This window comes from Mercenaria mercenaria, chromosome 4 (genome assembly GCF_021730395.1).
Source record: "Mercenaria mercenaria strain notata chromosome 4, MADL_Memer_1, whole genome shotgun sequence".
Lineage (NCBI taxonomy): Eukaryota > Metazoa > Mollusca > Bivalvia > Venerida > Veneridae > Mercenaria > Mercenaria mercenaria.
This window is the reverse complement of record NC_069364.1, coordinates 58243-80527: the sequence shown is the minus strand read 5'-3', so window position 1 is coordinate 80527 and position 22285 is coordinate 58243. Positions and strand designations below refer to the sequence as shown.

At 36.7% G+C, this 22285-nt stretch overlaps 1 pseudogene; it reads right to left on the bottom strand.

Annotated features, from left to right (window-relative positions):
* Positions 1-15258: 15258 nt before the first annotated feature.
* The window catches only part of LOC123550825 (uncharacterized), a 37639-nt pseudogene continuing 30612 nt past the window's right edge, over positions 15259-22285 (bottom strand).

Genomic DNA, 22285 nt, shown 5'->3' with positions numbered 1-22285 from the left:
AGTCCAGTTCTCGTGATAAGGCAAATATATTAAACCATCAGTTTTCCTCTGTTTTTACCAAACCAGATGATTCTGTACTCCCAGACCTTGGAAACAATCCTTACCCTGACATGAAAAATATTTCAGTTTCTGAAAATGGCGTCTCTAAACTACTTAAAGGACTAAATCCCCATAAAGCAGCTGGCCCAGATGCCATAAAACCTAGAATTCTTAAAGAGTGTGCTGATGAAATAGCACCAATTTTCACTCTCATTTTCAATAAGTCCTTACAGTCCGGACTCGTACCATCTGATTGGAATCAGGCAAATGTCACCCCTGTCTTTAAAAAGGGGGAGAAGTTTAAACCTAGCAACTATAGGCCAGTGTCACTGACATGCATTGCATGCAAAATACTTGAACACATTGTAGTTAGTAACACCCTTGATCATCTGGATGCAAATGATATTATAGTTGACAATCAACATGGCTTTCGAGCACGTAGATCATGTGAGACCCAGCTTGTGGGCTTTGTTCATGATCTTGTCAAGTCTGTAAAGGAAGGCCAGGTTGATGTCGCTATAATGGATTTTAGTAAAGCTTTTGATGTAGTAGACCATAGAAGACTCCTCCACAAGCTTAAATTTTATGGTATCAGAGGCAATGCTCATCACTGGATAAAAGCCTTTCTCAGTAATAGAACGCAGAAAGTAGTTGTTGATGGTGCTATGTCGTCTGTAGCCACAGCTGATTCTGGTGTCCCCCAGGGTTCCGTTTTAGGGCCTCTTCTATTTCTTCTCTACATAAACGACCTCCCTGCCAGTGTTCGTTCGGATGTGAGACTGTTTGCTGATGACTGTATCATCTATAGAGTAATACGCTCAGCTGTGGACTCACAGACCCTTCAAGCAGATCTGGACAGACTGGCAGGGTGGGAGAGGAAGTGGAGGATGGCCTTCAACGTAGACAAATGCCACATCATGCACATTACCCCACCTAGATCTAAACCAGTCATGACTGACTATTTTCTACACAGCCAACCCTTGTCTGAGGTCAAACAAGCTACCTATCTCGGTGTGGAACTTTCATCTAATCTCTCTTGGTCTCCACACATTAGCAAAATAACAAACAAGGCCAGTCAAAATCTTGGGTTCTTAAAACGAAATCTATATTCTGCCAAACCTGAAACTAAAGCAGCAGCCTACAAATCAATAGTCAGACCTTCCTTGGAATACTGTGCTTCTGTCTGGGACCCTTATCAATTAAATGACAAGCAGAAATTAGAAAATGTACAAAAGAGGGCCGCTAGGTTTGTTACTAACAACTATTCAAAGTCGCCGGGTACTGTAACACAATTACTACAGCAATTACAATGGGAGTCCTTAGAGCGCAGAAGACAGAACATCCGTCTTAGCCTCTTCCATAAAATACATTATGGGCTTGTTGACATAATACCTTTACAATATATGGATCCACTATTAAGAACATCCAGACATCACCATCAACTAGCATATCATATACCACACTCATCAGTTGACTACATAAAGTACTCATTTTTCCCTAGGACAATAGTTGAATGGAACTCACTGCCGGTGCACTTAGTCAGTGCTGACTCAAACGCTGTGTTTAAGTCGGGACTGACTGTGCTACCACACATCCCCTAGACAGTACATATATGCTTTTATCTTTTAACAGTACTAACTCTCTTGTTTCTTCACCATGTACATAGTAGATTATGCAATGTATAGGCTTTAAGGGCTTGAGTAGGGTTTTGCACTATTTTTTATCACATTGTCAATGTCCTCCTGGGTGGATTGAGTAGCTTGGGAGGCTTGATAATCTTTCACTTTACTAACCCCCACGCATGGCCATTATAGTCCAACAGGACTGCTTGCCATTATCAAAGATGATGATGATGATGAGGTCAGTAATTCGGTCGAAAATGTGCTTCCGTGGTGTATCGAAAGAAGTCCATAATAAATACATCCTAATTTTCCCATTTTCTGCGCAAATTCGTGTAGAACGAGTGCTTTAATCACACTTTTTCGCTACTAGAATACATTCTGCATGAAATGAGACGGTTTTCATGTTCATACAACCCACATGGCAAGTTTTGCAGATCGAAACCGGAAGTAGGTGTTTATTGCGCGGAGGTGAGCAAATATGCGCCATTTTTAGGGTAGCAGACCACAACTGACTGGCATTTCACTAGGAACTATTCAACCCCCTATTTTCTTTTCATTTTTTCGCTAATTTGTGATAGAACTTTCATGAAAAATTGGTGCAGGAAAAAGTGATGTTCTCTAAAGATACGTAAAGACGACATGAAGTTGTCGTTTTTTATATGAAACAAAAAAGGATTTGAATTACTGACCTTTAACCTATCACTTACCAAAATTTGAAAGATCCAGTAAAATATTTTGAAGGTCTTGGTCTGTTGTTAAATGGCCAATCTGGAATAACGTCCATTGCCTCTAAAGACATTTATGGATCATGTTTATTGCTAACAGTGGCTCGAGACTATTTATTATGTCATCTGCTTTACGGTGGAAGAATATACTTACCATAGATATTGTCAAAGTTATTCCCCTTTACTCTTTACAAATGGCGTTAATACAAGTCATTTAGTTCCCTTTTATGCAATTTACGCCGTGCTGTCGGCTGTTTTAGTCAAGTTATTGTCAAGTTACTGCAGGTAATAGCAATAGATTTAGCAGTTGTCTCCGAATTCAAATCAGCACTGGTTACATTGATGTTTTCACGAGTCTTTTTGCTTTAATATAAATTCATCTTCCATTTTGCATGCGTGTATATCTTGCAGTTAAGGAGGTAGGTTACCTTTTTACCAGGGTAAATTCAGATTAGTTGAACCGCAGCAGTGTTTGTACTTTGTGTAAGTTAATGTTTTAACTTCTACAATTTCAATTTCGTTTATCTCTATCCCTTCAAGTACAATTTTTATCCAGGTTTGAAGCAAAGGGGTCCATAGTCTATGGAGTAGTTATATTAGTATGATTTTTTTCATAATTATGACTCTAGGATTCAAAAATAAGCCATTAAACTTAATCCACTCATGTGCGGGACCGCTTTGGTTTGAAGTACATGACCCTCCAAATCTATTTTATATCGAAAGAAGAAGGGAAATACAGATATTTAACACTTTTCAGTGTATTTTGGTTTCATTGTTATCAGTAGAAGTCTGCATAATTGACAATTTTACTAGTATGCGCATTAGCTTTCTAATATAAGCTTAAAATGTATATGTCGTGGGGCTCGTGTTTCCATGGTAACGCATTTTCTCTCATTTACTAACAACTATGTATGAAAACTGGTTTTTCAACGGCTTCAGTGCCATTCTGTTAATGACCAATGTGGAATGTTTGAGTAATATTATTAGCAATATACCAAGCACTTTACATGATACCATACTTTTCTTAAAGTTTGAAGTAACCATTGCAACAGAGATGTTTAAAATATCTTATATCTTGCTTTTTATCACAATTTCTTATAAAAAATATTAATAAAAATTATTTTTCCTTTTAATGTAGCTTTAAAACATCTTGTTTCAAACGTTAGTAATATTTTCATGTTATTTGCATTTATTTAAACAAATTTCACAACTGAAAATCAGTGATTATTTTCCTTATATAAGTGGTACCGAATATATCAGACCCGTTCACAATTGCAAACGGTCTTTCATAATGTTCAAATTGGGTCCGCTGGACCCATTCACAATTGGTTTGAAAACCTTTAAAAATATTAGGAAAATGTCGAAAAACGTAAAAGAGGCATTAATTCATGGAGGCTGCCATGTTTGCAATGCCTACTGGTAGTAATCATACCGAGCATGTGCATTGGGAAACACCGTTACTAAGATTAAAGTATGATGTAATGGGGTACCCAAGAGGGCGAAATTTTCCGACGCTCGGGAGATAGGGCTAAAATCTGGAAGGCGGATCGATCCATCTTTAGCACGGTAAGAGCCAAGAAGAAGTAAAAAAATTGTTATGAACTTTTTGAGGAAATCAAGATTAATTTACGTTCGTCACCCTATATTATCGACCTTTGAACGTTAATTCATAGTGCATTTAGGTACAAATTAAGTACAAATCATTTAAATGGTGACCTCATTTGTTATGGAATAAATATATGAATGTAAGTTTTAGATACTTATCTTTTAAAACCCATATATTCATATTCAGTCATTAAAAATTTTGATTCACAAAGTATTGAAAAAAATTCACAATTAAGGTGGAAAAAAATACACAATTTTGAGCAAAACGATGCTAATTTTCACAATTTTTCTGGTACCGGTGTAACGGTCAGTTTTTTCCCCAGTCAGTTTTTTCCCCGGGGAAAAAACTGACTAGTTAGTTTCTTCCCCGGGGGAAAGAATTGACTAGTCAGTTTTTTCCCCGGGGAAGAAACTGACTGGTCAGTTCTTTCCCCCCCCCCCCCCCCTAGTCAATTTTTTTCCCCCCAATTGCAACTGGTTACTCTTGATCATTCTTATGGGGGGGAGGGAGGAAACTAACTAGTCAATTCTTTCCCCCCTCATCAATTTTCCTTGCTAGTCAATTATTTCCCCTGTTAGTGAATTGGAACTGGTTATTCCTGGTTATTCTTAAATAGCCTGTTTTTTATTTCCGATTTTCATTTCAATTTCATATAAAATAAGAAATATGTTTCATATTTTGTGTTGGGCCCATTCACAATTTTGAGAAAAAATCACTGGAAAATACTTACAGCAGTACCCCTTGTCTGACATTTTTTATGGAAAAATCGTTCTGCATGCTGCTATTATTCTCGTGGATATTGTTGAAATGCAAATAAAAAGCCGAAGCTGTGCTCACCAAAGTCACAATGGTCAAACTTCATAGAATAATTGCAAGAGGTCAGTTGATGACTCACTTTGGTTTTTGCTCAATAAGTAAAGATAACTTTGGCCTACAGTCCTCAAACTTAATGGGATGCTTGTCTGGTTCGGAGAAATAGAAAAACCTTTAAATGACTTTTTCTCATGAACCACTAGATATATCTTTACCTAGCTTGGTCTGTAGTATCCTTGCATGGTCTTCTTTCAAGTTTGTTAAAATGATGCCTTTTAGGGGTTGCCCAAGCTAATAATTTTTAAAAAGCTGTTTAAACAACTTCTTCTCATGAACTATAAGATGGATCATTACCAAACTTGGCCTGCAGCATTCTTGGACTGACCTTCAGAATAAAAAATAGAAAAACTTTTAATTGACTTCTTGAACCACTTAGATGGACCTCCAGCAATGGTCTGTAGCATTCTTATATGGTCCACTATCTAGTTTTTTTCAAATGGTTCCTCCTGGCCCATGAAAGGGGCCATCACAGTTAAAAATAAATATATTTTAATCACTTCTTCTCATGAATTGCTTGATGGATCTTCTGGCCTGTAACATCCATGCATGAACCTCTCTCAAGTTGTGTAAACGGTTCCTTTTGGCCCCTTTTAGGGGCTTTTAGAGCTAAAAATAGAGAAACTTTATAAATGACCTGTTTTATGAACTTCCTGATGGATTATTACAAAACATTGCTTGTATCATCCATGCATAGACCTCTGTCAAATTTGTTGAAATTTTTCCACTTGACCACTTTTAAGGGCAGGCAGAGCTAAAAATATAACATTCTTTATTATAAGATTATTTCACTGGTTATAGGTGCAGATGGGAATTTCCGGTCTCGAGGGTAACTGTTTAGGCGGTTTAGGCTGTCTAAACAGTTACCCGAGAGCCGGATATTCCCATCTGCACCTACAGCCAGTGATAGAATCTTTTTCTTGCATACCATATTCAACAAAGAAGAGTAAAAAATGTATTCAAACAAAATGATTTTCTTATAGCACTTTTTTCTTATAGTAGCGTATTAACAAGCGCGGGAACTTTACGTCCGTAAACAGGAAGTACGTCATGACGTTACAGAGACGAAAACAACGTAGGAGTTCCGGTTTTGTTTTATCATCTGCACTGAAACGTTATGTTATTTCCTTAAAATAACGTTTTCTTGAATCAAGAAATATGTGATAAGGAACTAAGAGGAACTAACAAGGTATTTAATTTTTATCCCGTTTTATGAAAAACATTATTATTACTACACACATCTGTACATATGTAGTTCGTTGTATGTCATTTACAGCACGAGAGTCATCTTACCCCAGGGTGTAAGATGGAGTTTTCCAGCACCGGTGAAATCGCCAGAAATCCCCGTCTGGTATGCAAGAATAACAAATTCTTCTTATGAAACATTTGATAGACTAAACTTGATCTGAAACAACCTCGTTTGGGCCTCTCTCAAGTTTGTTCTTTTGGTTACACAGATTTTGGCAATCACAGTAGAAAAAAGAAAAAAGCTTCAATTTACTTTGAATGAACTGCTTAATGGATGTTCACCAAAATTGGTCAGTAGCAAGGTCCAGGGATTTCCTGAACAAAATGTTAGGGCCAAGGACACCCTTTTGTCACGTACATTGCATCCTGGGGACCTCCAAAAGTTTGACACCCTGTTGAGCTGTTTGTCGCTTTATCCGGGCTTTCAGTAATATGTTGCTAAATAAAAGATTGATTCCAAATTATTTTGACGCTCTTAAAAGCAAGTGGTAGGTATGTAAAGCGTCTACATCGCATGATTAGTCATTATGGCCGACAGTAAAAATTTCCCTCTGAATAAGCGAGTCAAAGATGGAACAGGCCAACAGAACAGGCATGCTTGGCCTGACATCAATGCAAGCATCAATGAAAGCACAAAAAATTATTGACAGTGCATGAGAGTCATCCACAAATATGATGATAAGCTGAAAGCACCAACTGGTCCGACCATTTTTTAGGTAATGGTAGGATGCGGTAACAACATGTTTTGTCCTCTCTGTGAAATGGAAAAAAAAATATATTCACAATGGGTGCAGCAATTTCCAGAAGTCAACACTCATAAGGCACCAAAAAAGTAGGGACAGTCAAAAGTTAAAACTGCAATCTGATATGCAGAAGTCTGTAAAACAATGGAAATTAAATGGTGCATGTAGGTATAGGGACCCACAAAAATTACGAAGGACCCCCAAAAAAGCAATCATGAGGGTCCTGTGACCCCCAATCAGGGGTGTAAAAAATTTTTTCACACCACTCGCCCTGCAGGACTAGTAGCCAGTAATATCTACTCGTCCTTAGTGAACAGCCACTCGCCCTAATAATTGACACTTTTAATACTGTCACTTTTATGAAAGGAGTATTATGTACAATGGTATTATTTCCCGAAAAATATTTATTTTGAAAAGTGTCTAAAAAATTTGGACACAATAATCATCGTTCATCCACCCGTGTTGAATGAGAGGGAAAAAAAACGTTAAAGATTATCGGTAATTATTCAGTTGATAAACTAAGTAATTGACCTTGTTTTCATGATCAATTTACACCCCCTCAAAGACAGAGCTAAAAGAAGAGTGTCAGTATCTTGACATCTGAAGTGGAGATCAAAGCGGTATTTTTGCTCGAGATTGTCATGGCATTACGTCATGTTTTCGCGCCATGTGACACATCACTGTCTGATCGTACCGCATCGGTTCTTAAAATTGCTGAGAAATAGAAATCAATAAAAAGTTTCTTCTTTAATTTGTTATCAAAAGCGAATGCGCTATATCCCGTATAAAAGGTAAATGTCTCAAACGATGGTTACTATAACTATAGTGGATATCCTACCTCTGTGACCTATTTGCCCTCAAGGAATTAACATTATTGTTTGACAAAAAAAAATTTTAAATTGTTGGTCAAAAAATACATGTACAAAGTTTCATTTAAAACTTATTAAAAACATTGCTTTATTTTAAAATCGCATTTCTATTTACGTTCACGAGGTCACGTAACCTATTCTGCCACACTAACAGAAATCTGTTTGCCAAAAATCGTTTTACTCCATGTATTGTAATTGCTGCCGCTTTTTCATTATTTAAGATTTTTATGCCCCCGAAGGGAGGCATATAGTTTTTGAACCGTCTGTCCGTCTGTCAGTCTGTCGGTCTGTCAGTCTGTCGGTCTGTCAGTCTGTCCGCAATTTTCTTGTCCGGTCCATATCTTTGTCATCGATGGATGGATTTTCAAATAACTTGGCATGAATGTGTACCACATTAAGACGACGTGTCGCGCGCAAGACCCAGGTCCGTAGCTCAAAGGTCAAGGTCACACTTAGACGTTAAAGGATAGTGCATTGATGGGCGTGTCCGGTCCATATCTTTGTCATCGATGGATGGATTTTCAAATAACTTGGCATGAATGTGTACCACAGTAAGACGACTTGTCGCGCGCAAGATCCAGGTCCGTAGCTCAAAGGTCAAGGTCACACTTAGACGTTAAAGGATAGTGCATTGATGGGCGTGTCCGGTCCATATCTTTGTCATCCATGGATGGATTTTCAAATAACTTGGCATGAATGTGTACCACAGTAAGACAACGTGTCGCGCGCAAGACCCAGGTCCGTAGCTCAAAGGTCAACGTCACACTTAGACGTTAAAAGATAGTGCATTGATGGGCGTGTCCGGTTCATATCTTTGTCATCCATGGATGGATTTTCAAATAACTTGGCATGAATGTGTACCACAGTAAGACGACGTGTCGTGCGCAAGACCCAGGTCCGTATGTCAAAGGTCCTAAACTCTAACATCGGCCATAACTATTCATTCAAAGTGCCATCGGGGGCATGTGTCATCCTATGGAGACAGCTCTTGTTTTATTCTGTTTTTTGTTCTTTCTGGTCAAAAGTCTGAATTTATGCCCAGAGTATTCATCATTTATTTACTTTTAGAAAGAAATAAGTAACTAAGATCGCGCTGTTTGAATTTTTACAAATGATTATATGGAAATTCGACCGTTTTTATAGAATTTTGCCTACATTTCTGTTATATCTTATTAAAATCATTACAGAATTCAAAAAGTATTATTTCTCAAGAGGTGTTGAAAACTTGAAGCGAAAATGTTAAAAAATGAATGCACTACGCACGGTTTTTGTGTACGTGTCGATGTAAATTAGATATTTAATACGATAGGTCGCACGTGCTTGTGGAATGGAAAATTACCGGCATGACGTTTTGATATCTTTACGATTCGCGGGTAATTCCAGTCAATCCAGGTAGCGACTGAACCATCTCAAAGTTTGTTGACGTTTTGGAGTTGTAATTTCTGAATTTTGGTAAAGTAAGGACGTAAAAAACCACTCGCCCGATCGGTCGAGTATACAGCGAGGTCCACTCGTCCTACTCGGACTTTAACTCGCCAATGCGAGCGGGCGAGTGGAATTTTACACCCCTGTGGCCCCAGTTGAAAAATCCAATGGAAATCCCTGAAGGTCAAAAGAGTAAGGTCTTTCTCAGGTGAACAACTTTAGTCAATTTAGGCCTCATGTTTTAGATGTGCTGGCAGTAGATTTATGGCCTGCTGATGAGCCTCCTTTCAGCTGGAAGCAGCACCAGACATAGACTATACAGAAGTGTTGTTTTGGCTAAAATTTACGTCATTGATTATGAGAGCTATACTTGCAGGCTGACTGGATGGGGCAGGTTGATCTTGGTTTATGGTCAGGTACGCCACTGGGGTCAGATTTTGTAAAAGTGTTGGGTAAAGTGGTTAAAGTTTTAAGGCAAGTATCTCAGTTTCACTGTCTAACAAACCAACTTATATCTTAAATTGTTTCTTAATATGTATCCTTCAACCTCAGAGTTACACCCCACTGCCTCTCCCACTCCTCCCTGCACCCACCCCCACCCACTGCAATTCTTTTACATTTTTCTCACAAGCTTATATCTTATATCTGATATTGTTTCTTAGTTCCCCACACCCACCCCTCCCTTTTTTATGCCCCCGAAGGGAGGCATATAGTTTTTGAACCGTCTGTCAGTCTGTCGGTCTGTCCGCAATTTTCGTGTCCGGTCCATATCTTTGTCATCGATGGATGGATTTTCAAATAACTTGGCATGAATGTGTACCACAGTAAGACGTGTCGCGCGCAAGACCCAGGTCCGTAGCTCAAAGGTCAAGGTCACACTTAGACATTAAAGGTCATTTTTCATGATAGTGCATTCGTGTCCGGTCCATATCTTTGTCATCCATGGATGGATTTTCAAATAACTTGGCATGAATGTGTACCATAGTAAGACGACGTGTCGCGCGCAAGACCTAGGTCCGTAGCTCAAAGGTCAAGGTCACACTTAGACGTTAAAAGTCATTTTTCATGATAGTACATTTGTGTCCGGTCCATATCTTTGTCATTCATGGATGGATTTTCAAATAACTTGGCATGAATGTGTACCACAGTAAGACGACGTGTCGCGCGCTAGACCCAGGTCTGTAGCTCAAAGGTCAAGGTCACACTTAGACGTTAAAGGTCATATTTCATGATAGTGCATTGATGGGCGTGTCCGGTCCATATCTTTGTCATTCATGCATGGATTTTAAAATTATTGGGCATGAATGTGTACCACAGTAAGACGACGTGTCGCGCACAAGACCCAGGTCAAAGGTCCTAGACTCTAACATCGGCCATAACTATTCATTCAAAGTGCCATCGGGGGCATGTGTCATCCTATGGAGACAGCTCTTGTTTCATTTACTTTATGTTATAAATATTATACCAGATTTATATAGCGCCCTTTTCATGAAAACACGTTCAAATGCGCTTTACATAGCGTAAATATAATAATTTTATGATAAAAATAAACATTTTATCAAAATTCTCTTTTAATTATGCCCCCGGCATCTACTGATGCGGGAGGCATATAGTGATCATCCTGTCCGTCCGTTCGTTCGTTCGTCCGTCCGTCCGTCCGTCCGTACGAGGTTAACCAAATGGGACCGTTTCGTCTAGCATCAATACCCCTTACTAGAATGACTTGATGCTTATGCAGATGTAACCTGTGACCATTCCTCAACTTTAGACATCACCTGAGCTCAGTTTGACCTTGACCTAGACCTCATTTTGGACTTAGGTTGCTTAATATTGGCCATCTCTTGGTTAACCAAATGGGACCGTTTCGTCTAGCATCAATACCGCTTACAAGAATGAATGGATACTAATACAGATGTAACCTGTGACCATTCCTCATCTTCAAACATCACCTGACCTCAGTTTGACCTTGACCTCATTTTGGACTAAGGCTGCTTTATATGGGCCATCTCTTGGTTAACCAAATGGGACCGTTTCGTCTAGCATTAATACCGCTAACAAGAATGAATGGATACTAATATAGATGTAACCTGTGACCGTTCCTCATCTTCAAACATCACCTGACCTCAGTTTGACCTTGACCACGTTTTGGACTTAGGTTGCTTTGTATCAACAAGGATGCCACCGGGGGCATCAAGCGTTTATTGAACGCAGCTCCTTGTTCTTCTTATAAAATTTATAACTCGGCGGGATTGAAAAGACTTATTTTGTTGTAATACTACAAAAATTTTAAGTATTACTGTCATTTTCACTTCTCTATTTGCAAATGTTTTCAAATAGCCAAAGGAGCTGTTATTTTAGCCCTTATCATGCTGGACATGATTGATTCTGCCATTGTGACCAGTGTAGATCATGATCAGACTGCACATCCATGCAGTCTGAACTAGATCTGCACTGTTTGCCATTCATTCTGTATTTTTTTGGTAAACACCCCTTTTAACAGTTAATTGTACTGTCCAAATTGGAAGATGGACAAGTTCATTATTTTAATTCAGCAGGGTAAGGGTTCGCTCATCTTTCAATTGTAATTATCTTTGTCTATAGACAGTGATATACCTACCTACCTAAGGTTGCAGATGGTACAGTAATTTGACAATTTAAGACTTGAAACCCATGGACAGTCACTCAAACAGTCTGACATGATAGTAAATTTTTAATCATATACAGAAACGGATTGGTAAAGGAAGACCTTAATGATTGTAATTATACAATAGGAGACAGATATTAATTTTATTAACTTTGTTCCAGTAAATAGGGACAATTTTTAAAACCTTGGTGAAATTTAAAAAGAAATTGAGACTCCTAATATCCCCTTGTTGCTGGAAGGTTGGTTTAAAGACTGTTCTTCAACCATCTCCACTATGTGACACTGATTTCTCCACTGTTTATAACACCAACATGCCAATGTTCTCTACACCTTTCTAACATATAGATTTCATTTAATGTGTGCATGAGGAAACCAAATTTAAAATGCAAATTTTACCTGTGATCTTGATACAGACTCCTATAGGTGGCGTTGTGAGCAAATGACACTGTTCCTTTTATATCATATGGTAGTCATGGGTTCAAGGCCCGCTGAAGTCACAACCATGCCTTCTCATATGACATATCATTACTGGTTTTTCCAGAAAAACGGACATAAGATTGTTTCGAAGAAACTTTAAGTTTTCGTCACAGCTGATCTAAAATTAATTAGTATAAACCCTAGTCAAGACTGTTTTAAGAGACCAAGTTAGAGAAAGCAGAAAAAAAGGTCATAATATGAAAGGGAGTCTCACTCAACCGGCTGATGCTGGTTTCATATATACATAATTATATCTGATTGATATTTCCAATTAAGTACATGTATATCGGATATAGGCCTCTTTGAAGGGAGGAGTGAAAAATGTTATATTTCTTTAATTACATTTTGATTAAATAAAACATTTAAAATAGTTTGCATCATTCGTAAGATGATGAGAAAACTTTAAAATTTAAGCACATGATCTGGCAAGAGAATAAAGGTGAACAGTAATTGGAATGTTGAAATATAATTGGATGAACTGTTTACATACTGAGGTTAATGTTCCTTTGTCCCACGACTCTGAATTCTTCAGCAACTTTATAAGCCGGTTTTTCCTGAGTGAGCAAATCTAATGTCTTAACACGATGTTCTAATGTCAAAACAGTTCTTTTCTACATTTTTCATTGGCCATTTTTTGTAAACAAATAAGTTCTCGTCTCAGACAACTTCATGCCAGAAAACAAACAGTAACTCTGTCGGGTAAAAAACTGCGAGTGAGCATCTCAAAGTCACTGAAAATGGGCATGTTCTAATCTCTGGCCTGGCCTGGCCCGACGAGCCCAGTTTTCAACTAGGCCAGGCCAGGCCAGATTTTATTGTACATAGAGAAATGAATGGCATAAAATCTAAATATACAATTACAGTAGTATTGTTTACTTGCTGCAGGTCAGACAAAATGAGAAACCAATCCTCTAAAAAATCATTAATTAGCCGTCATTCATCTTATTTGAAATACAGATTTGCACTGAAGAAAATGGTGTAACTAAATGATAAATACCCATTTTTTCTGTGATTAAATTATTTAAAGTCAACTTTAACACTTGGTTTTAAAACTAATGGCTAATTTCATTGATAAGTTTACCTGCTGCAATATAACTGAATATTTGCATGCAGTGAATGCATCTCTTTGGGATTTGAAATTAGTTCAGATGAACTTTTAATGTGTGTTTGGTTTAATTAAGCTGATGTTCAATTTATGGAAGAGTAATGAAAATAATATTCATTGTGGGACCTCTAACTCATTGTCAGGGTGTTGGCATTTTAAATTGTTGATATTTTTCTTGCACAAAAAATGATGGTGCATTGTGTTAATGTTATTTCTATTTAATGCTAAAAGATGCTCTTGAGCCTGTTTCACAAAACTGTAGGATTTTTTTCACATACTTAGATCAATATAAAAACAGTCTTACAAAAATATTTAGTATTTGTATAACCTAAACTCCAAAATTTATTTATCGCTTCCCTGCATCATACTATCCCAGATCCTAGAACGGAGATAACATTATTTTATAAATTGAAAGTTGTTGTCCATTAGTATTGACAGGTGCTACTCATTAATCTTTGCCAACATTTTCGGGCGTTTCCTTTTTTACACCATATTTGTAACCTGAAAATATCTAAATTGACCAAAATAACATGCATAGTTTACCAATGGCACAGTGGCGTAGTGATAAGTTCTCTGACTTTTACGCATGTTAACGTGGGTTCGATTTCAATTCAGATTGTTTTCATTAAATCAATATAATGTCATTTTATTGATACTGTTCTTATTCTTACAACAATTTATGGTAATAACTTGTATGTAGAAGAATGTCAAATACTTGTGTATTTCTTTCAATAAATGAACAATAAATCATGATAAGTGAAAATTTTCCTGCATTCTAAGTTTACAGATGAAATTAAAAAAAAAAAGATAATGAAAATGGTCAAACAGGTGTCTTGAACTCACAGTCCCGAGATTGGTAGCTGAACGTTTTGTCAGCACAACTATATCTGCATGTATGACCTGGCGGTAAAGAAATGTTTATATTTTATTTGGTTTTCAATATTTGTATTTTTATTTATGTTTGGGCACCGAAAATTTATTTACGGAAGCATACGGAATATTCTTGAGTGGTAGTTCAATAATTTTGGACAATACTAAATAATCCTCAATACTATTATAGACAAAATAATAATAATTAGTTAGGTTATTCAACTGCGGGGGGTGGGGGGGGGGGGGCGGGCGAACCAAGCCACCAGTCAAGAGTCAATTGAGGTGGAGATCCCCTGATAATAGTCGTAACAATTAATCAGGCATCACTTTTAAATTAGACTTAATAGTTATGTTAGCTACATGCTTAATCCCAGGTGTATAATTTTACAGAGTGGGAATTCAAAATGTATTTATATAATGTCTGAAATATCCAAACTTATTCCTCAATTAATAAGTTCCAAAAGTCAGATTTTAAAGATTCTTTAGAAATCACTTTCACCTTTTACAAAATTGAAATCTATGGTCTGGCCTGGCCCGGTTCAGTTGAAAAATGGGCTCATCGGGCCAGGCCAGGCCAGGCCAGAGATTAGAACATGCCCTGAAAATGGCCTGATAATCGATTCGGGAGACTGATTTTTACAGTTTTTGTGCATAAGGCAGCGGGTTGCTTAATTCAAGCTATTTTTGTAGTAAATTGTGTCCGCAGCATAAAATAGGGTCACATATGACAGGGAGTCGCTAAATTCAGGGGATGGCTAAGGCAGTCTCGACTATGGAAGCATATGGTCCATTGGTTACAGTTGATGCTGGATGCAGGCTCCCCAGGGTAGTGAGGTGTTAAATGAGAACCCTATGTATATAGCAGAAGTTGCACTCTCAAGACCTTGATTATGGAGAAGAATAGTTGCAGAAACTATTGGTGGTTAGTCTGAGAGCCTTACAGAGAATGACATTTGGAAGTGTAGAATTTTTCAATAGCCAGGTCTCTTCCCTGGCTTTGTAGTACTAACCAACACTTGGTTATAAATTCTTTGTTTTTATTTCAGTATTTGATTATTGTATATTTCATACACATAGTACATAAGTAAATACAGGATAAAAACAATAATGATTCTCAATAATGATCAGTATATACAATGCAGCACATGATATGGTTTATACATTATATACATACACTATCCAACTATATTGCACAGTTACCCTTTAATACCTTATTCTGTCTTTTTCAGGTTATTCTCCTACATTTCCAAGTATTCTTAGCAAAAGTTGCTTTTGACGTCAGTGACAGTAAAGAAAGATTTGTTTTTCCTGGCTTGACTTACACAGAGATCACAGTTCTTAAGTATTGTCACACTTTGGCAGGCTCCTTTCCAGTTGTTTACAATTATTTTAGAAGTTCAAAGCACAATGTCAGTAAGTACTGTTCAATTTATTTAATTTTTTTTTGTTACTTAAAATTGGCCTTTTGCAGCATTAAAATGTCATGTTTTTGCCAACATCGTCCTATTTATCCATATAGAAATAACCTTTATTTCTAACAAACAGTATGTTTTTAGAGAATTTTGGTTGATATCCTCAATTTACTAACTTAAGACAGACTGAAGTTAGTTTAGTTTTTATGAGAACAAAACCCATGAAATTGATACAGAAATGCCATCTAGTTCCACAATACTTCATCTATTTCTACCTTAACAAACAGAAAACACAGTTCTATCAAAAAACACAATGAATAAGCTACCGGTATGCACAGTCTAGTACAATTTGTTCTACAACATAATGTGCCCTTATAGAAATCTGGAATCACAGTGAGTTAAGGCCGTAGGGAGTACATGAAACATTCACAAGAAAAAATATAGACATTGTGAGATTCACCAAAAACTTTAAGTTCAAGGTCTTTAAACTTGTCTTACATTAGTTTAATTTAACTTTAAACTATTTCAGAGCTCATTTCACAAAATGTACAAGCGCTTTAATAAACGGCTGTGATGTTAGTGGGATTTGAACCCTCTAACCTCTTGAATGAGTTTACTTACAACAGCTTTGCTTAGATTTATTTCTTTATTATTTTGACAATACAGTGAAACACCGCTCGCTCGAGCATCGATGGCTCGAGCACCCGGGCTCGCTCGAGCAGTTCATGTGGTCCCGGCCGATTTCCTTCTATTTTCTATGTTAAATTACTATGGCTGGGTCGAGCATCGATAACTCGATCACTCGAGCATGACACCTGGTCCCTGTGTATTGATTTACTCTTTTTTGCTTCTGGCTAACTCGAGCAGAGGTGTCAAAATTTTTCACAGCTTCGGCGATCTGAATGTATCGGTAAATTAAAATTTTTCGCACGCCGTGAAAACGTGTAAATTGCGTTGTCTATTCCCGACTATCTTAAATGTTTGTTTGCCGGTATATTTGATCTGATTATGAGACTAATTATTGATGAAAGGTTAAAGAAAAGTTTTATTGATCAAATATTGATCAATTACTCTGTGCTTTAGATTAAAGCAAGTATGTTATTACTTATTACATCATAGATAACGTTTGTGATACGTTCTTTTTAAATGTCACGGGTTTGTTATTATTATGCATCACCGTTTCCTCTGCAAATGGTTCCGATGACAATTGATACAATAAAACTTCAATTTTTCTTCGTATGTTGGTCAATGTTTGGGTCGCTCGAAACCATGGATAACTCGAGCATTTTGCACATCCCCTTGCGACCTCGAGCGAGCGGTGTTTCACTGTATTACCAAAATAATATTGTAACATTCCACCACACACTACAGTCATTCGGATCAGAATTCTGCGGTTTCATTCTGAAAGTTAACAGTTTTCTGGAATAACTTCCATCGTTGGTTCATGACTGAAGTTTCTTCTGATCACTTCCTTATATAGATCATTTTGTTTATCTTCAGGATTATTATGTCTTCGTAAACTCCCGACATTCATATAAGGGAGATTGTCATATGGGTTTTCGTCATAATCCGGGTCCTCTTCTTCCAGTACTTTGGGTACTTCTCTCCTCTTTAGGTTCAGTTCAGGATCAGATGAGACATTATCACTAAGTTTTATATGAAATGCTTTCCATAAATCCTCCTCGGTAACATTTTCACAGTCTGCTGCTTGAAACGAACCAATAAACATATCGTCTTGTGTTCCCGGTGCGAGAATAATTTTCTTGACCTTATCGGGTGACCTTGATGGCATTGTTTTACTGTACATTTCTAAGTAGTTAGATTTTGGATCATCGACAAAATCTTCAGGAACAGATTCCTCCGAACCTGAAGGCAGTGGTGTTACCATAGCAACAGGAGAAAATGTTACAGTTTTATTTTTAATTTTTTTTTTGGTGGTAAAGTTGTTCCAATCATTTCACGATCCGTAGTTCGGGTTGTATCGCCTTACCGATTGTGATAAATTCAGATCTTGGCATAATAACCTCATCTTCGTCACTTTCTACCGTGTTATCAACTTCGTCAACCTTCTCTAAGAGTGGTTCATTCTGTTCCAGAGGTAGTTGATCAAGATGATCCATGTGTTCTAAGTAATTAACATAACCATTTTGATTGATTGATTCGTTTGATGCAACACCTTGTGAGAACGCTTCTTTCAGACGTTTCCCAGCCGATCTGTCCATATCCGATAACTTTGTCATTCTCATTGGGCTTCGTTTAATTGAGCAATATTTGTCTTCGTCGTAGTCATAGTGACAGTATGTGTTTGATGCATGGTTTGTATCCTTGCCTTTCAATACTGGAGAAGGAAAGGGTGGCGGCTCAAGTCGTCTTGGCCTTTTCTGTTCACGGCTTCTTCTGAAATGAAAATTAATAGTAAGTTGTCAGATACCCAATTAAGATTCATACATGCTCCAAGTTTTCATCAAAGTCGACCTTAAATAAATTAGAATGATCTAAAACTGCAGATAAACTTGATTAAATAACTTTTCAAGATATTTTAATATAAATAACATAATTATACAGGCTTTCTACATGTAGGTATCCTTAATACACATGTAAAATAACAACATGTTACACAGTCATCTAGCACATTTGACATAAATTTTTGTATAAAGTTTCCTCATTACAACATGTTAAGGGAGGCCATTATGTTTAAATAGAACTATCATTGAATAACTGACTAGCCTCCCCTTGATACCGATTTTCATTACTTTGTACAAAAAGGTGGAGTTTTGGCATCTTATAATGTAATCAGAGCTTGAAATATCAGTTTATACTGTATTATATGTAGTTTTTTCTGATACCCTGTTATCTGCTAATATTTGGAACAAGATAAGCCTTGATTCCTTCTGTTTTAAAGCTATTCAGTCACAGATGGAGTGAAAATATTTTCAGTATTCTTGCTGTACATTACACACTGTGTAATAAGGTGGATATTTATGGATTAAGAAATTTGGTGTAACCATTAAAACTGACCATACTAAGCTTGGCAAAGCTGTTCAAAAATATGTGCTATAATATATTCAGGAATAAATAGAACCACAGGCCACTTGATCAAACTCCATTATATCAATTTCAAAAATAATAAAGGATTGCTTTAATTCTTCAAACCGAAGAGGGTTTATCTCAAATCAGTTTTTGATGAGATTGGGGAATTTCTGAAAGGAAGTACCTGTTAAAAATCAAGGTAACCCCATCAATGCTGATAAGCCTTTTGGCTTTCAATCTAATATTCTGAAACAAGATTACAGGGCTAAACAACACTGTATCAATGCTGATAAGCCTGTTTGGCTTAAAACTTAAATCTGAAACATGACTGACTGAAGGTATTTTTGAACTTCAAAGAAAAGAATCCCTGGGTCTTAATGTAGGGCACAGACTTCCAACAACCTCATAGATAATTTGAGAATGTACATTTTTTGTGCCAGTTTCATACTTTAACAGTGTGATATAACTGATATTTGTTTAATCATTTTTATTAATGCTTATCAGTCTTAGTAGACTAGCCACTAGACTGATAATAATATATTTCTACAGTTTTCCTTTTTTGACGAATTTAATTTCATAGAGACAAAAGCCAGTCTATTTTAGAGATTTTCACAGAGGAATGATGTTGGACATAGAATATAGACTGGCTCTGTTCACTTCATTTAATCATAAAAATGTAAAAAAGATATATCATAGTCTAGGAGCTAGCTAGTCTACAGTCTTAGTTGCATTTTTACATGAAAAAAATTGGTTTTGCATTATGTACTTACTGCAATTGTGACTTTTAGTTTCAGTCATATATAATGCAGCTTGAACCATCAATTTATAAATGGGATTGCATTTTCATACGATAACTCTGGCAATTGTACTCTGATATCGTTTAAGAAATGTCGTTGTTTAGGCCAAAATGGCTATTTTGTAGGGATTGCAGATTTGAAGATCAAAATAATTTGGATTTTGGGAGGAAATGCCATTTCAAGGGCAGATAATTCTTTTTCAGTACTGGTGACCTATGACTTTTATCAAATTTCTTTGTTTTTTTAGATGACTGGTCTTCAATATCCAAAGTTTGAAGAAATTATATTTTTGGGAAAAATTTCGACCATCTGATCTACAGATCGAGACTCTAGTGTATGCCTTTAAATTCAAAATAAGATACTGCTATGTTACCTCGGATGATATTTTTGCAAACTGAGTACATGATATACAAGTTCTTTGTAAATGAAAATATCACTTTGACTCTACTTTGAAGTGATTTGAGAAAGTTGTTTTGAAATACTGTTGACTATTTCTAGTTAAGTGCCATTTTGAAGTTAGTAAAAACTATATTCTCTGCAGTTCATACATGTAATCTGGCTGCAGCATTTTTTACTATGAACAAAAAATGATTTAATTTTTTTTTTTCATCTAAATGTCAAAACTTTGAATATCTGATTTACAAAGTAGGAAATATTCTACTGCTTTTGTTTTCAATATAAATATTCAAAGCCCTGTGAGACTTTACAGTAAGGAAAGGGAGATAATGAAAGACATTTTTCTCATTTTAAGATGCAAATTACCATTTTTATTTTCAGATTAGTTTAACAGGCTCTAAACTTACGTTCCACATACAATAGAAATGAGCCGTGCCATGAGAAAACCAACATAGTGGGTTTGCGATCAGCATGGATCCAGACCAGCCTGCGCATCCACGCAGTCTGGTCAGGATCCATGCTGTTCGCTAACAGTTTCTCCAATTCCAAAAGGCTTTAAAAGCGAACAGCGTGGATCCTGACCAGACTGTGCGGATGCACAGGCTGGTCTGGATCCATGCTGGTGGCAAACCCACTATGTTGGTTTTCTCATGGCACGGCTCAAATTATCTTTTCAGCACACTAAAAGTGCTTCAGAAACTTCATTAATATTCATTGTGTCTGTTGGCTTGAACAATGCACCACCCAGATAAGCCTGGTTTGATAATCTGTCTGTTGGCACTAGGTAATGCCGTGGAATGCTTGAAGGTACTAATTCAGTGTATGTAAATAGTTACTTTCTCCTCACCAGGGGGGTCAGTGCACGGAAATACGGTGCAGAAAATTGCACCATCCAGACACCCGTGGCTCAGTAATCTGTGTACTGGCACAGGATTCTAACATTTCAGCTAAATGTCTGCACTGAACTGCCTGAAGGGAGAAGCATATTGCAAGTGCATTAATTACTTGGTTGTCCCTGCTGCTGGTAGGGGAGATCTGAATTTAGAGAGTTTCTTACATTTGCTAAAAGCTTACTGTAATTTTTGCCGATGTAGTTTTTATAGAAAGTTCCATTAAAATTTAAAACCATACAGCTAATTGCCTTATCATTTGTTCGATTTATTTCTTTCCAAGAGGTCAAGGCCATTGTCTTCAAGTATAATTTGTGTTTTTATGAGCTAAACAGAACTCAAGGTGAGCTTTTGAGATCCCCTATGTCTGTTGTATGTGTTCCCAACAGTTTCACTGTTAACACTGTAGAGGTCACAATTTTGAACCAATTTTAATGAGACTTGGTCAGAATCTTTAATGTCTTTATAATATCTGGATTAAATTCAAAACTGGGTCATCTGGGGTAAGAAAAAGTAGGTCACCAGGCAAAATCATAGAAAAACTATGTTGACTTTCAGGAGGCCATATTTTCAACTTGATGTTGAGAATCCTGGTCAGACTGATTGTCATTTTGAAATCTAGGATAAATTTGAAAAAGTAGTGTGATCTGACCTTGCAAAATCCACGAGAGCTGTTTTGTTTTGTTATTGAACAAAATCTTCCATGTTTCTCACTCAGTGTTAAAACAGAGCTGAGTGAAGTTTTTATGTGCTCTTTTTTAAAGAACTGTGTCAGGTAATGCATATCAAAAGAAAGTAGTCTGGCAACATACAATACAAATGGTACAATACAGAATTTTTTCTGGCTGTTTATATTTACTTGTGAACAACAATCAGAATTTTTGACAGAATTTATATAGGCATATAATAAATCAAAATATTTGCATACAAATCTTGCATTTTTAATTTTTTTGAGTGTATATCTGGAATTGTGAGAGGAGAAAATATTGTACCAGTCTACTGTATTAGATTTAGCAAGGAAACATGTTTAAACTGTGTGCAGAAAAAAAGTTTTCTTGATGAGTAATAGTCTAGTCTGAAAACTTCCAGATTAGCTAACACTTTGGTGTTCAAAGAAAAACCGACTGTGCAGAGCTTGAAGTGAACATAGCCAAGACACCTTATTGACTGATTAAATTCTGGTAGAAACTGGCAATCTGGTACTGTGTTGTTGTTTGTTTTGGAAGAAGTAGACTTTGGGGAAAATTGTTACTTGTTCCTAAATATAAAGTCTTTGGTGAAGAAAAGTGATAAAACTGTGTTAGTTCAGACTAATACCTTTGAATATTGGCCCACTCAGAATTAGTTTCTTTTTTTGGCATTTACAGACTGATGTTATTTCATTTTCTTCTGAAAGCATTGATGAGTTAAACCATTTTAGAATTATCATATGACACAGGTTCATAATTATTATTTTAGATTGTGATTAAGTAAGCACCTACCAGACACAGATTGTGAGAACATAACACAGAAAGCAC